This window comes from Oryctolagus cuniculus, chromosome 2 (assembly GCF_964237555.1).
Source record: "Oryctolagus cuniculus chromosome 2, mOryCun1.1, whole genome shotgun sequence".
NCBI lineage: Eukaryota > Metazoa > Chordata > Mammalia > Lagomorpha > Leporidae > Oryctolagus > Oryctolagus cuniculus.
In genome coordinates, this window is record NC_091433.1 from 146,574,136 (window position 1) to 146,586,550 (window position 12,415).

At 39.4% G+C, this 12,415-nt stretch overlaps 1 non-coding gene across 1 annotated transcript; it reads left to right on the top strand.

The window, feature by feature from the left end:
• Positions 1–475: 475 nt before the first annotated feature.
• MIR216B (microRNA mir-216b) lies at positions 476–537 on the top strand. Its single transcript, NR_162587.1, has one exon. It is a non-coding gene; the product is annotated as a microRNA mir-216b (primary transcript).
• The last annotated feature ends 11,878 nt before the right edge of the window (positions 538–12,415 follow it).

A 12,415-nucleotide genomic window follows, 5' to 3' on the forward strand; every position in this document is an offset into this window, starting at 1 on the left:
CTTGGGTAGTAAATGAGCAGATGAGCATGCTCTCACTCTCTCTCTCATAAACAAGTAAATAAATAAATATTAGAAGAGGAGGAGGAAATGGAAGGAAAAGGAGAGGAGACCCTGAGTTGCCCTACTGTGAAGTCTAATGTTTGGATAAAATGGCTTGAAACTCAAGGACATTTACCTGGATCATCCAGGAGGCCTTGAATGTGGCTCAAACACTGTTACAAATAAGATTGGTTGTTGCTTAGAAAAGTTTCACTTTTCCCCTTTCCCTTCACTTTCTATTGAGATGTGTGGTGAATTAGAGTATACATTCTCATTTACTCTCCTATCTGAATCCTAGTTCTAACTCTTCCCATCAGTTTTAATTTTGAACAAACATTAATATAGTTTTAAAATCCAGAAGAACGAGAAAGATCACAGGAGAAAGAAGGCAGCTTTTTTTGTCCATATTAAATACGATTTCAAAGTGGCAGACTGGAAATCTCTGCAGGCAAATGTGATGTCACTGAGGAAATCACACACTTACCCGTAGAGATTCTTCAGTCTGACAGCTTCAGGCCTCGGACTGCTTCCACGACTGCACAGTTCTGTATGTAGCTCTTTGACTTTGAATAAATCCAGCCAAACAGCAGCTCATTGACTGACACTGGCTTCAACTACACCAACCAGACTACATGCCTCGTGATGGTTGAATTGCACCAAGATAAGTTATAAAATGAAGTTATTTGTAACATGGGTTAAAGTAGTTGTTAAAATGTAATCACTGCAGGGCCAGTGCTGTGGGTCACTTGGTTAATCCTCTGCCTGTGGCGCCAGCATCTCATATGGGCACTGGTTCTAGTCCCGGTTGCTCCTCTTCCAGTCCAGCTCTCTGCTGTGGCCCGGGAGTGCAGTGGAGGATGGCCCAAGTGCTTGGGCCCTGCATCCACATGGGAGACCAGGAGGAAGCACCTGGCTCGTGGCTTCGGATCAGCGTAGTGCGCTGGCCGTAGCAGCCATTTGGGGGGTGAATCAATGGAAGGAAGACCTTTCTCTCTTTCTCTCTCTGTCTATAACTCTACCTGTCAAATAAAAAAAATAATAATAATCACTGCGCCAGCAGCACCTGAGAACCTATTAGAAATGCACATTCTTGCACTGTACCCCAGTTACCTTAATCAGAAACTCAGAATGGGCCCGGTAAGCAGCATTTCAACAAGCTCTCCAGGTAATTCTGATCCATGATCAAATTTGAAAACCACTGTCTTAAAGAAAACAAAAGATTATAACACTGAAGTCAACAGATCTTCTGATGTTCAATCCTACATGAAAAAAGACAGGAAGTACTAATAAAATATTACTGTCTACAATACACTTTTCTAAAATTGTAACCTTAATAAGTAGAAGCATTGCTGTCAGAAACACGTTTCTTTAACTCTTACTGTTCCACTGGAATGGCAGAGCGAGCTTACTTCCTTGCAAATAGAGTAAAGGAGCCGGTGCTGTGGCATAGAAGGTTAAGGCGCCACCTGCAGAGCCAGCATCTCATACTGGCACCTCTTTGAGTCCTGACAGCTCCGCTTCTGATTCACCTCCTCGATAATGTGTCTGGGAAGGCAGCAGAGGATGGCCAAGTGCTTGTTCCCCCACACCCACATGGGAGACCCGGAAGAGGCTTCAGCCCCGCTGTTGTGGCCGTTTGGGGAGTGAACCAGTGGATAGAAGTGCTCTCTCTCTTTTTCTCTCTCTCTCTCAGTTATCTCTGCCTTTCAAATACATAAATAAATCTTTTAAAAAAAGAAATAAAGAGTTAAGAAATCTTATTTAGAAGGAGAAAACGGTTTCATGTTTGGGAGGATTAAAAGGGTACTGACATCATTCAAGTCATGAGCCATAATTCTTATTAGATTTTATTGCCACATTCTTCACACAGCTTTGGAAAGTTATTCCTAAGAGCACAAAATATGCACTTAGACTGCACACAGAGAAGGAAAATGCTCTCACAATGAAATTATTTTAGGCTGATCCAATAGTATTTGAAAGACTCAAAATTTATTCTCCATGTAGCACATCTTGGCAAAATAAGAAATGGGTTTATATAAATGTGTCTTTTTCAATATGCTGTATAATTTGCCCTTTTAACTATTAGATTTGGCCTTTGATCTAATTTGTATGTACTAGTTTTTTCCTTTCTTATCTGATATTATAAAATTTTCATGACTGAATGGAATGAGAAACCCAAAAAAGAAATAATGTTAAAAATTATAACTGAACTTGGCCTTTAGTTACAATGAATGAAATAATTTGATTCTTATATATCAGAATAGAGTATCTGAAATATTGGGGTGCCCATTAATCAGTAACTTCTGTTAATGTGTTAAAAATTCATGTTTAGCTTCATTCTAAATGAACATTTTTATTATTTCTGGACCACACCAATTTCCCATGATGTGATGGAAAAATTGTAACATTCTAAAAATTGAATTAGATCACACACAAAACGTCAACTCACTCAGATTATAATAATGAGCTTTGGCTTATTCATTGAAAAATGAGAGTCCAGCTATGTCCAGAATCTGCAAAGACAGCACTAGAGATCCACACGATGTTTTAGACACTGTAAGTGACCTGAAGGAAGTGCATTTACTTAGATCAGTAGAAGTTCTTTTAATATCAGATTTCTTTGCCTTCATTGGAATTAAATCAGTTCAGTCTTGATGCAGTTGCTGATCAGAAGTTCCAATGGCAGTCTTGGTCTTAAGTGGCTTCAGTAAATAATGAAAAAATATTATCCAGTATGTGCAATACAATACACAAAATCTTTCAAACCATGAGGTTGTCTTTTGTCAACAATAGCTACTATTGCATTTAGTACTCCATACATGCTGCCTGATGCAGTTTCCTCACAGACCCAGTGAAGAAGGTGTTAACAACCAGTCTTGCCAGCGCCGCGGCTCACTAGGCTAATCCTCCGCCTTGCGGCGCCGGCACACCAGGTTCTAGTCCCAGTCGGGGAACCGGATTCTGTCCCGGTTGCTCCTCTTCCAGGCCAGCTCTCTGCTGTGGCCCAGGAGGGCAGTGGAGGATGGCCCAAGTGCTTGGGCCCTGCACCCCACAGGAGACCAGGATAAGCACCTGGCTCCTGCCATCAGATCAGCACGGTGCACCCACGGCCATTGGAAGGTGAACCAACGGCAAAGGAAGACCTTTTCTCTGTCTCTCTCTCTCTCACTGTCCACTCTGCCTGTCAAAAAAAAAAAAAAAAAAAAAAAAAGTCTTACTCATGAAGAAGCTAAAGATCAGAAAGACATAAATGGGAAGAAAAGGAGGTATGTGAATGTGACAAAATAGTATGGAGGAACAAGCACAGAATTATGGGCCTAGAAAGCCTTGGTTTTGGGTTTTTTGTTTTAAGATCGATCTATCTATCTATCTGACAGGCAAAGTGACAGAGAAAGAGAGACCTTCCACCCACTGATTCACTTCCAGATGGACACAAAAGCTGGGGCGAGTCCAGGCCGAAGCCAGGAGCCCAGAAGTTCATTCAGGTCTCCCACATGGGCGGTAGTGGCCCAAGCACTCATGCCGTTCTCTACTGCCTCTCCAGGCTCCTTACCTGGAAACTGAACCAGAATCAGAGCAGCCAGCACTCACACCAGCACTTGGATATGGATATGGGATGCAGACATAACAGGTAGCAGCTTAACCCACCGTGCCGTTACTCCAGGCACTAAGCCTCCGTTTTAACTATCTGATTCCCCTACATAAATTGTCTGACTCTAAATTTCATCATTAAATCAAGGAAATTTCTAAATGTTTCCTGTTTACTTCCATGGTAGGGAAAACATTTGTCTAAGATGAAGAACTGGAAAGATGTACAATGCTGTTATTTAGGGGGTGAGCTTGGCAAGACAGGAGGAGGCCTGGTTTCCTGCTTCCATTTCTCACCACCACAGACCACACCCATCACTGTGGCAACTGCAAGAGCGGGACGGGAGGATTGATCTGCCTCCTTCCTTAACTCCTCCTGACACTGGTTTTTGTCTCAAATCTTCCTCCTTGCCAGGCCCAGCATGCTTCTCTCCCAGCCTTGGCAATGCCACAAACACCAGCATTAAAGGTAAGCAAACAGCTTCTTGTGCCAGCCAAGTCCGCATGGTCTTTCCTCCTCTGATAGGGCAACAGATTTCCTCTTCTTTCTTTTCACAGCATTTCCAATAATCTTGTCGCTAAAATACACCATGTCCAGGTTACGGTTTGGGAGGATACAGGATCACCATGTATTACATAAAAAATAGTAACTTAGCATCATTAGTGACACAAATTTGCTGAGGACACCAAGTGTTAAAATGGTGCCAAAACGATATATCCTCAAAGGCTTTAAACAACATATCCCTTTTCTTTAATGGAGATTCCTCTTTGAACCTCAATTTTTTAAATGCCCTGATGGATTTGGAGGCATGTAAAATTATCCCATGTTTCATGCTTTGTTTATGCCTACAAGATTTTAAAATCTTTTTTTGTAGTTTTCTGGATTTTAAGTCTTTTCCCTAACTCATCTTTAGAGGAAGCCCTCCTTTCTCGTCTTATGCAAAAGCAATCTTCACTGCCCCTGTTTGACTTTGCATATCTAAGAAAGAAGGACACCAATTCATTTAAGAAACTAAGCATGTGAAAACCACAAGTAACAAATATTTATAAAGATGGTAATGTTCTCTCTCTTGACCTGGGTGGTGGTTACATGGGTGTATTCACTTTGTGATCATTCATCAAACTGTACACTTATGATTTGTGCATTTTTCTCTAAGTGTATTTACCTCAATAAAATAATTTTAAAATATGTATTTATGAAGAGTCCTGCCATCCCCTCCCCAAACACATGCAAGCCCTCGATCAGCACAGCCAGAGTATTTATTTTCCCTCTCCTAGAGATTTCATCTCTTGCTGTAAAAACTCCAGTTCTGGAATTTCCATCTTAAGAGATGTTTTAGGGCCTTAGGACTTCAGCATCAGATATTCTCCCTGAAGTTGCCCACCTGTCCCTGTCCTGCCCTCTCTCCACCAAGGATTACCTTCCATGCACTGGGCCTTCATCTTCTCTCATAGGTCCTAATCTCACCTCAATATGTTCAGAACAATGCAGAAAGTGTTTCACTTCTGTTTTCCTTAGAGCTAACTCTAGACCTTCTAACCTCTGTTGCTGATGCCCCACCAAAGCATGAGGCATCCTTTCACAAGTGTTGGCCAATGACTTTTCAGGCTCCTCTTCAAAAAGAGCTCTTAGAACATGAATATGCCTCCTGATCCCTCTCATTCCTCATCCCTTTTCTCTCTATATAACTGTAACTTTTATTTCTAGAAAATGAGCACCATGTTGCTTTGCAGCTCCATGAAAAGGTACTGCTATTGGATATTGCTTCCATTTTCATTTGATTTCTGTAAGAATCTTCCTGACAGGGTTGTTGTCAAGATTAAATGAGATAATCTACATAAAATACTTAGCACAATGCCAGGGACATAGTAATCACTTACTAACAGCTTTTGATATTGTTATTAGTAGAAATACAGTGTCTATCAGGCATTGTTAAGCACTGTACATAAATAGTCTTATTTAAACCTTTAGTAATCCTATGTGGTAGACAGTGAAACTCCATTTTAAAATGAGAAAACTGAGCTTTTGTAGGAGCTTGAGGCTTTTCGCTGAATCACTAGCCAGTTAAACTAACCATGAGAATGCATTTACTTCTAAAATAACCACCTTTTTGCAGGATGTGAATCCTGCCAGATGATGGCATGGCTCTCAATTCCTTAGTGAAAAGCTGCTGAATCTCCACCATGAGAATTCAAGAAGAAACCTCAGACCTGACCTTTACTTCCAGAAAGCTGAAGATGGATAGGTAAGTCAATCTTTTTGCAAACTTACTCGACATTCTGTCATCGACACCTAAGGGTATACTGGCTTTACTACCTAATCATCTGCCTTACTTTTGTATCTGTTGCCTTTAGCATCTCTTCTGTTTTCCCAAATCAAGTGCATCTTAGAAAACCTGGACAATCTTAAAGACTGAAATCTCTTCTCTGTAGCAGGAATCTTCAGAGGTCAGGATTCTTAGTATCCTCTCCTAAAAATTTTCAGAGTGAACTTCCCTCCTCTTACTGTGGGCATACTCTACCAAGAAGGTAGGTGAAACTGGTTCAGCCATTACAACTGTCACCTCACTGAACCAGCTTAATGACTTAGCTCACTGAAGTTCATTAATGTTATGTCTCTGGTCTCCAGAAAGAGGATCTTCAAAATTTTCTTTTTGTTTTTCTTAAGAAAGGGAAGGTGGCATAAGCAAAGTCTTAAGGGTCACACCCTATTATATACATAGGCATCCCTTAATGACTGTTTTAATAACAACTGCTTTATTTCCCTCCAATTTCTCATGTCCTTATTATCCAAACTGCTAATAGCTTTCACCAAAGAGTATTTATTCATCTGCTAGGCTCCTGGTTTTGGCGAATGCACCATATCCAGTGAAGTACATCTGGCTTCTTTTTAAAGTTTCATAGATGCTTGGACTAGAGAAGGATAAAGATTTTTTTTATGGGGACCCATCCTTGGCATCAATAACACTTATTCTCTGTTGTTCACTGTGACTACCTATTCAAGAATGTCTCCCCATTCAGAATGTGGAAAACACGCCAATGGGAATCTCAGCTCAATGGAAGTTCCGGCTTTGGCCTTGGGCTGGACACCCACTTATGCACAGTATGACTCAAATTCCCTTCTCGTAACGCCTTATCTCTAGACACCATTCTCCATGAATCCCTTTCTCTATTCGTAATCACTTCTAATCCTCATGCTCCTCTGCCTGACCTTCTCTTCCCACAAAAATCCAGAAAATATGCACTTAATAAACAAACAAACCCATTGACAAAGATAGATGTATTCAGGGAAGCTTTACCAAAATTCAACTTCAACTGGTATTTAACAAAATTCCAGCCAAAATGCTCATTTGTAACTGCAGCCAACTATTTTATTGAAACCAATTTGAAGCCAAACATTTTCTGAATGCCTACAAGGCTACAAAAATAATAAATAATGTTTGGCTATTTTTCAAAACTTGCAGGATTCAAGAGTCTCAATCACAGAAAGAACAAGAAGACAAGGTAAAAGGCAGAAGGCTTGAAAAAGATTATTCCTTGAAGGGTGATTCCCACCCTGAAATCAAAGAGAGGACGTTCATTTGGGGGACCTTCACATGTGCCAAGAAACAGATACAGAAGAGGGTAACACGGAGTGGGTTTTTATGGTTTTCTCACTCACCATCACTTTTTCAGTTTATTTTTATAGATTTTCTGCCATTGTTTTGATTTCCAAAAAGGGGGAATGCCAAAAAAACACCCAAATGTGGCAAAATTGTTACTATTCCAACAATAGTGTGAGGTTGATTATCCAAGGAGCTGAGATGTTTGAGAACAGCCTGAGGGAGGACTAGATTTCTAAACAGAATGTCTCAGATGATGTTGTGCTCAAATCCATAAAGACAAAACCAAATTGTAATTACAGTTTATATCAACTCTAGATACCACTGGGCCTTAAGAGACCAAAAACATCATGTAAACTCAGAAGCTCCTCAACCTAGAGATAGGCACACCTCTTGACCTGCACCCTGATATATCAATAATAAATCAGAATTCAGGCAAGGTGCAGAAAGAAGGGGTTATAGAATCTTCAATAGAGGAGGAAAATAACAAAGATGACACAACATAAAAAATAAAAGTGGAATTTTATGAAATCTACAAATTGACCATTTGAAAAATAGAAAAGTAAATCAAAGTATATGGTACCAATTTTTTAAGGAATAAAATTAGCATTTGAGAACCTATGCATCAAATATGTACTGTTAGACACCCTCACAAATACTACACTTAATTCTTTTTTTTTCATTTTATAAAATATTTATTTTTAACTTTTATTTAATGAATATAATTTCCAAAGTACAGCTTACGGATTACAATGGCTTCCCCCCCCCCATAATTTCTCTCCCACCCGCAACCCTCCTATCTCCCGCTCCCTCTCCCCTTCCATTCACATCAAGATTCATTTTCAATTCTCTTTAAATACAGAAGATCAGTTTAGCATATATTAAGTAAAGCTTTCAACAGTTTGCACCCACACAGAAATACAAAGTGAAGAATACTGTTTGAGTACTAATTATAGCATTAAATCATGATGTACAGCACATTAAGAACAGAGATCCTACATGAGGAATAAGTGCACAGTGACTGCTGTTGTTGACTTAACAATTTGACACTCTTGTTTATGGCATCAGTAATCACTCTAGGTTCTTGTCAGGAGTTGTCAAGGCTATGGAAGCCTTTTGAGTTCAACGACTCTGATCATATTTAGACAAGGTCATAGTCAAAGTGGAAGTTCTCTCCTCCCTTCAGAGAAAGGTATCTCCTTCTTTGATGACCTGTTCTTTCCACTGGGATCTCACTTGCAGAGATCTTTCATTTAGGTTTGGTTGGTTTTGTGGTTTTGTTTTTTTGTTTGTTTGTTTGTTTGTTTGTTTGTTTTTTGCCAGAGTGTCATGGCTTTCCATGCCTGAAATACTCTCATGGGCTTTTCAGCTGGATCTGAATGCCTTAAGGGCTGATTCTGAGGCCAGAGTGCTGTTAAGGACATCTGCCATTCTATGAGTCTGCTGACTACATTTAATTCTTAACAATCTTATGCACAATTATTAGTACAGAAACAGGCTCCAAAAATAAAAATAAATTGTGTTGAAGTCCATAGTGAAAGGGACACTATGAGAAACAGTGACTTGATCAGCCCTTGTCCTGACTTTTTATGTACAATTTAATACTTTATCCCTTTTAGTACTTTTTTTTGTTCTAGTTAATACTATTGGTTGAACTCTGTAATTAACACACAGTTATTCTTAAGTGTTTAAATTTAACTGAAAAGTGATCCCTGTTAAATATAAGAGTGGGAATAAGAGAGGGAAGAGATGTACAATTTGGGACACACTCAATCAGACTTGCCCCAAACAGTAGAGTTAGAAACGTGCCAGGGGATTCCAATACAATCCCATCAAAGTGGCATGTACCAATGCCATCTCACTAGTCCCAGTGATCAATTTCTGTTCACAATTGATCACACTGATAGGTCTAAGACTCAAAGGGGTCACACAAACAAGACTAGTGTCTGCTAATACTAACTGATAGAATGAAGAAGGGAGAGAATGATCCATCATGGGAAGCGGGATACACAGCAGACTCATAGAAGGGCAGATGTCCTAAACAGCACTCTGGCCTCAGAATCAGCCCTTAAGGCATTCAGATCCAGCTGAAAAGCCCATGAGAGTATTTCAGGCATGGAAAGCCAAGACACTCTGGCAAAAAAAAAAAAAAAAAAAAAAAACCCTAAATGAAAGATCTCTGCGAGTGAGATCCCAGTGGAAAGAACAGGGCCATCAAAGAAGGAGGTACCTTTCTCTGAAGGGAGGAGAGAACTTCCACTTTGACTATGACCTTGTCTGAATAAGATCAAAGTTGGCGAACTCAAAAGGCTTCCATAGCCTTGGCAACTCATGACTAGGCCTGGGGAGATTGCTGACGCCTTAAACAAGAGTGTCAAATTGTTAAGTCAACAACAGGAGTCACTGTGTACTTACTCCTCATGTGGGATCTCTGTCCTTAAAGTGTTGTTCAATGTGAATTAATGCTATAACTAGTACTCAAACAGTATTTTATACTTTATGTTCTGTGTGGGTGCAAACTGATGAAATCTTTACTTAATATATGCTAAACTGATCTTCTGTATATAAAGAGAATTGAAAATGAATCTTGATGTGAATGGATTGGGAGAGGGAGCGGGAGATGGGAGGGGTGTGAGTGGAAGGGAAGTTATGGGGGGGAAGCCATTGTAATCCATAAACTGTAGTTTGGAAATTTATATTTACTAAATAAAAGTTAAAAAAAAGTCATAAAAAAAAGTCCATAGTGAACAAATGGTATAACTGGGAATCACACACAGGTCTACTTTACTCCAAAGTTCATGGGCTTCCACACATCCCATTCTGTCTTCCACAGCAAGCTAAGAGAAAGAAGGATAATCCTTTCAACTTCTCAGAAGGTATCCAAATAGTTCCATCTGTGATTAAGAAATACCAATCTTCAAGGAAATATTAAAATTTCTAGCATCTGAATAGGCCCAATGGCAGCACAGATCTATATAAAGTGTTTGAGGTAGCTAAGACCACAGATGCACCTCCTGTGATGATCTCTCCCGGATGCCTATAGTACAGATTTGGTAGTCTCCCCAGAAACTGGAAGAGAATGCATAAATAGAATCAGCTTCATTCTTGATATTTTGCTACTGTTTTTCAATTTGGCCTATAGACTATCTAGCTATATTAATATAGCTTTGTTAGCGAAACTATATTGCATCAGTGTACTCCTTTTTCTCTTTTAGATGTCCACCACAGAAACAACAAGGTAGGTAAGGCAGCAAAATACGCATCTGTGCTTCCCTTCAGAGCCCTTCTCCCTGCACCTGAGGGTAGACCATAACCCAAAGCCAGCTCACCTCCAGCTTCCTTAACAATATACAATGTTTCCATCGATGATCTTCTTTTCCCTAACGTTTTCCCTTAGAGGGAAGAAGAACTACATATCTGTTTATGCCCCTTCTCCACAGTTACAGAAAGCAAAATCAAATCTAAAATGTTGCTCCCCAGTTGGTTCTGTTTGTTGGTCTACTTGAGAAAAAAAGATGCGAGAAATGAAAGAGCCTTTTTTATTAGAATAAAATCTTAGCTTATTTTTGATCCTGAACAATTTTATTTCTAAAAATAAACTTACGACTGAACTTTAAAGGTTAAGTTCCAATGATGGGACCTCCTGATTTTACAAAGAGTAATCTTTTAAATTAGGAGTTCGAGAAGGAAAAGATTATATTCCCTTGTTCATTTTCAATTGTTACGTAATTTTATATTTACCTGACCTTTTTTTCTTTCATGAGAAGTCATGTTTCTAACTCAGCAAATTATCACTATCCTAATTCTGTCAAGTCTCAGTTACTGAAGGCCAATTTATGGGTTGGAATTTATAATTCTTTTCTTCAACAAACATTTCAGTTAGTTCAATAAATTTTTATTGAGTACTCATTGTCAGATTATAGGCTAAAAATGGTATCACTGATGACATAAAGATGAGTAAATATGATCACTATACTTAATGGTTTCACAAATGAGACAAAGTACAAGCAGGAAAATACCATTATGTATCACAGGTGCCAAGATACAGAGTACAAGTCAAGTGGGATTGCAGAGAAGAAAGAGTGGAGGGAGAAGACAGTGTCTGATGTTTTTCTTAGAATTAATGAGTGTGTCAGTCACACAAGGTGTGTAGGAGTATGTGTGTGTGTGTGTTATAGGACAGAGAGGGGAAGCAGGAATCATTTCAAAGCAAAGACATAATTCAACTTATTGAATTCTTAGACTCCTGGACATTTTGGACACAGCTGGAATCTACATTGTATAGGAAGAAATGGTCTTAGTATGGAAAGGAGTTAGAGAGAAAGACAGGAAAAATCCCTGCCAAACTGCAAATCCTAGCCTCCAAGCTAGACCTCCTGAATCCAAGTGTGTGTGTGTCTGTGTGTGTGTGTATGTTGCAGGGGGGGATATCCTGGCTCTACATTTGATTAAGTTGTCCTGGTGCTTCTTATATGCACCAAAGCAAAAGAACCTCCAAAGCCAATGGTGGAGGACTTCTGAAACCCTTTCTATTTCCACCTTTACTTAACCATTATTCCTACCATTGATTAGCCCACCCCATGAACAGAAGGGGTGAGGCTCAGGGCCCAATCTCAACCATAACAAAGCAGCATGGCCAAAGGGGAGGACATGGAATCTACCATCTAATGGGTCAGACCTCCACTGTCAGACATGCCCATTTGGTGAGTATACATGGTTGCTACTTTTCTTTAATATAGTTAATTGTTGTTTTCCTGGCCTGAAGAAATATTTTAGAGTTTTGGGCTTTGGTATTTCCCAAATCATTATAAAGTTTGTTTTAAAATGCTTTGGAGTGATTTGCCTTTACATCCATCTGTATTCCCATTAGATTTTGTTTTGTATGACCTAAGGATTAAATGGAGTAAGTTCTTCATAAATGCAAAGATTATACTTTCTTAACATTACATGTAATGATGCATATGCCAGGAATCTGAGAAAATAATTTTTAAATTCAGCAAAGTGAGTAGCTTGATAATATCTCATCAAGAAAAATGGAAGGAGACCAGTTAGTCTTCAATTCTTCAATATCAGGATTTCGCCTGGTGCACTCAGTGAATAAAGCCAATTTTCTACCTAAGGCACCCACATACCTCTGCTCACATGAATCTTCTTGAAGGTTTAACCTGAATGGCTGTGAGTTGGCT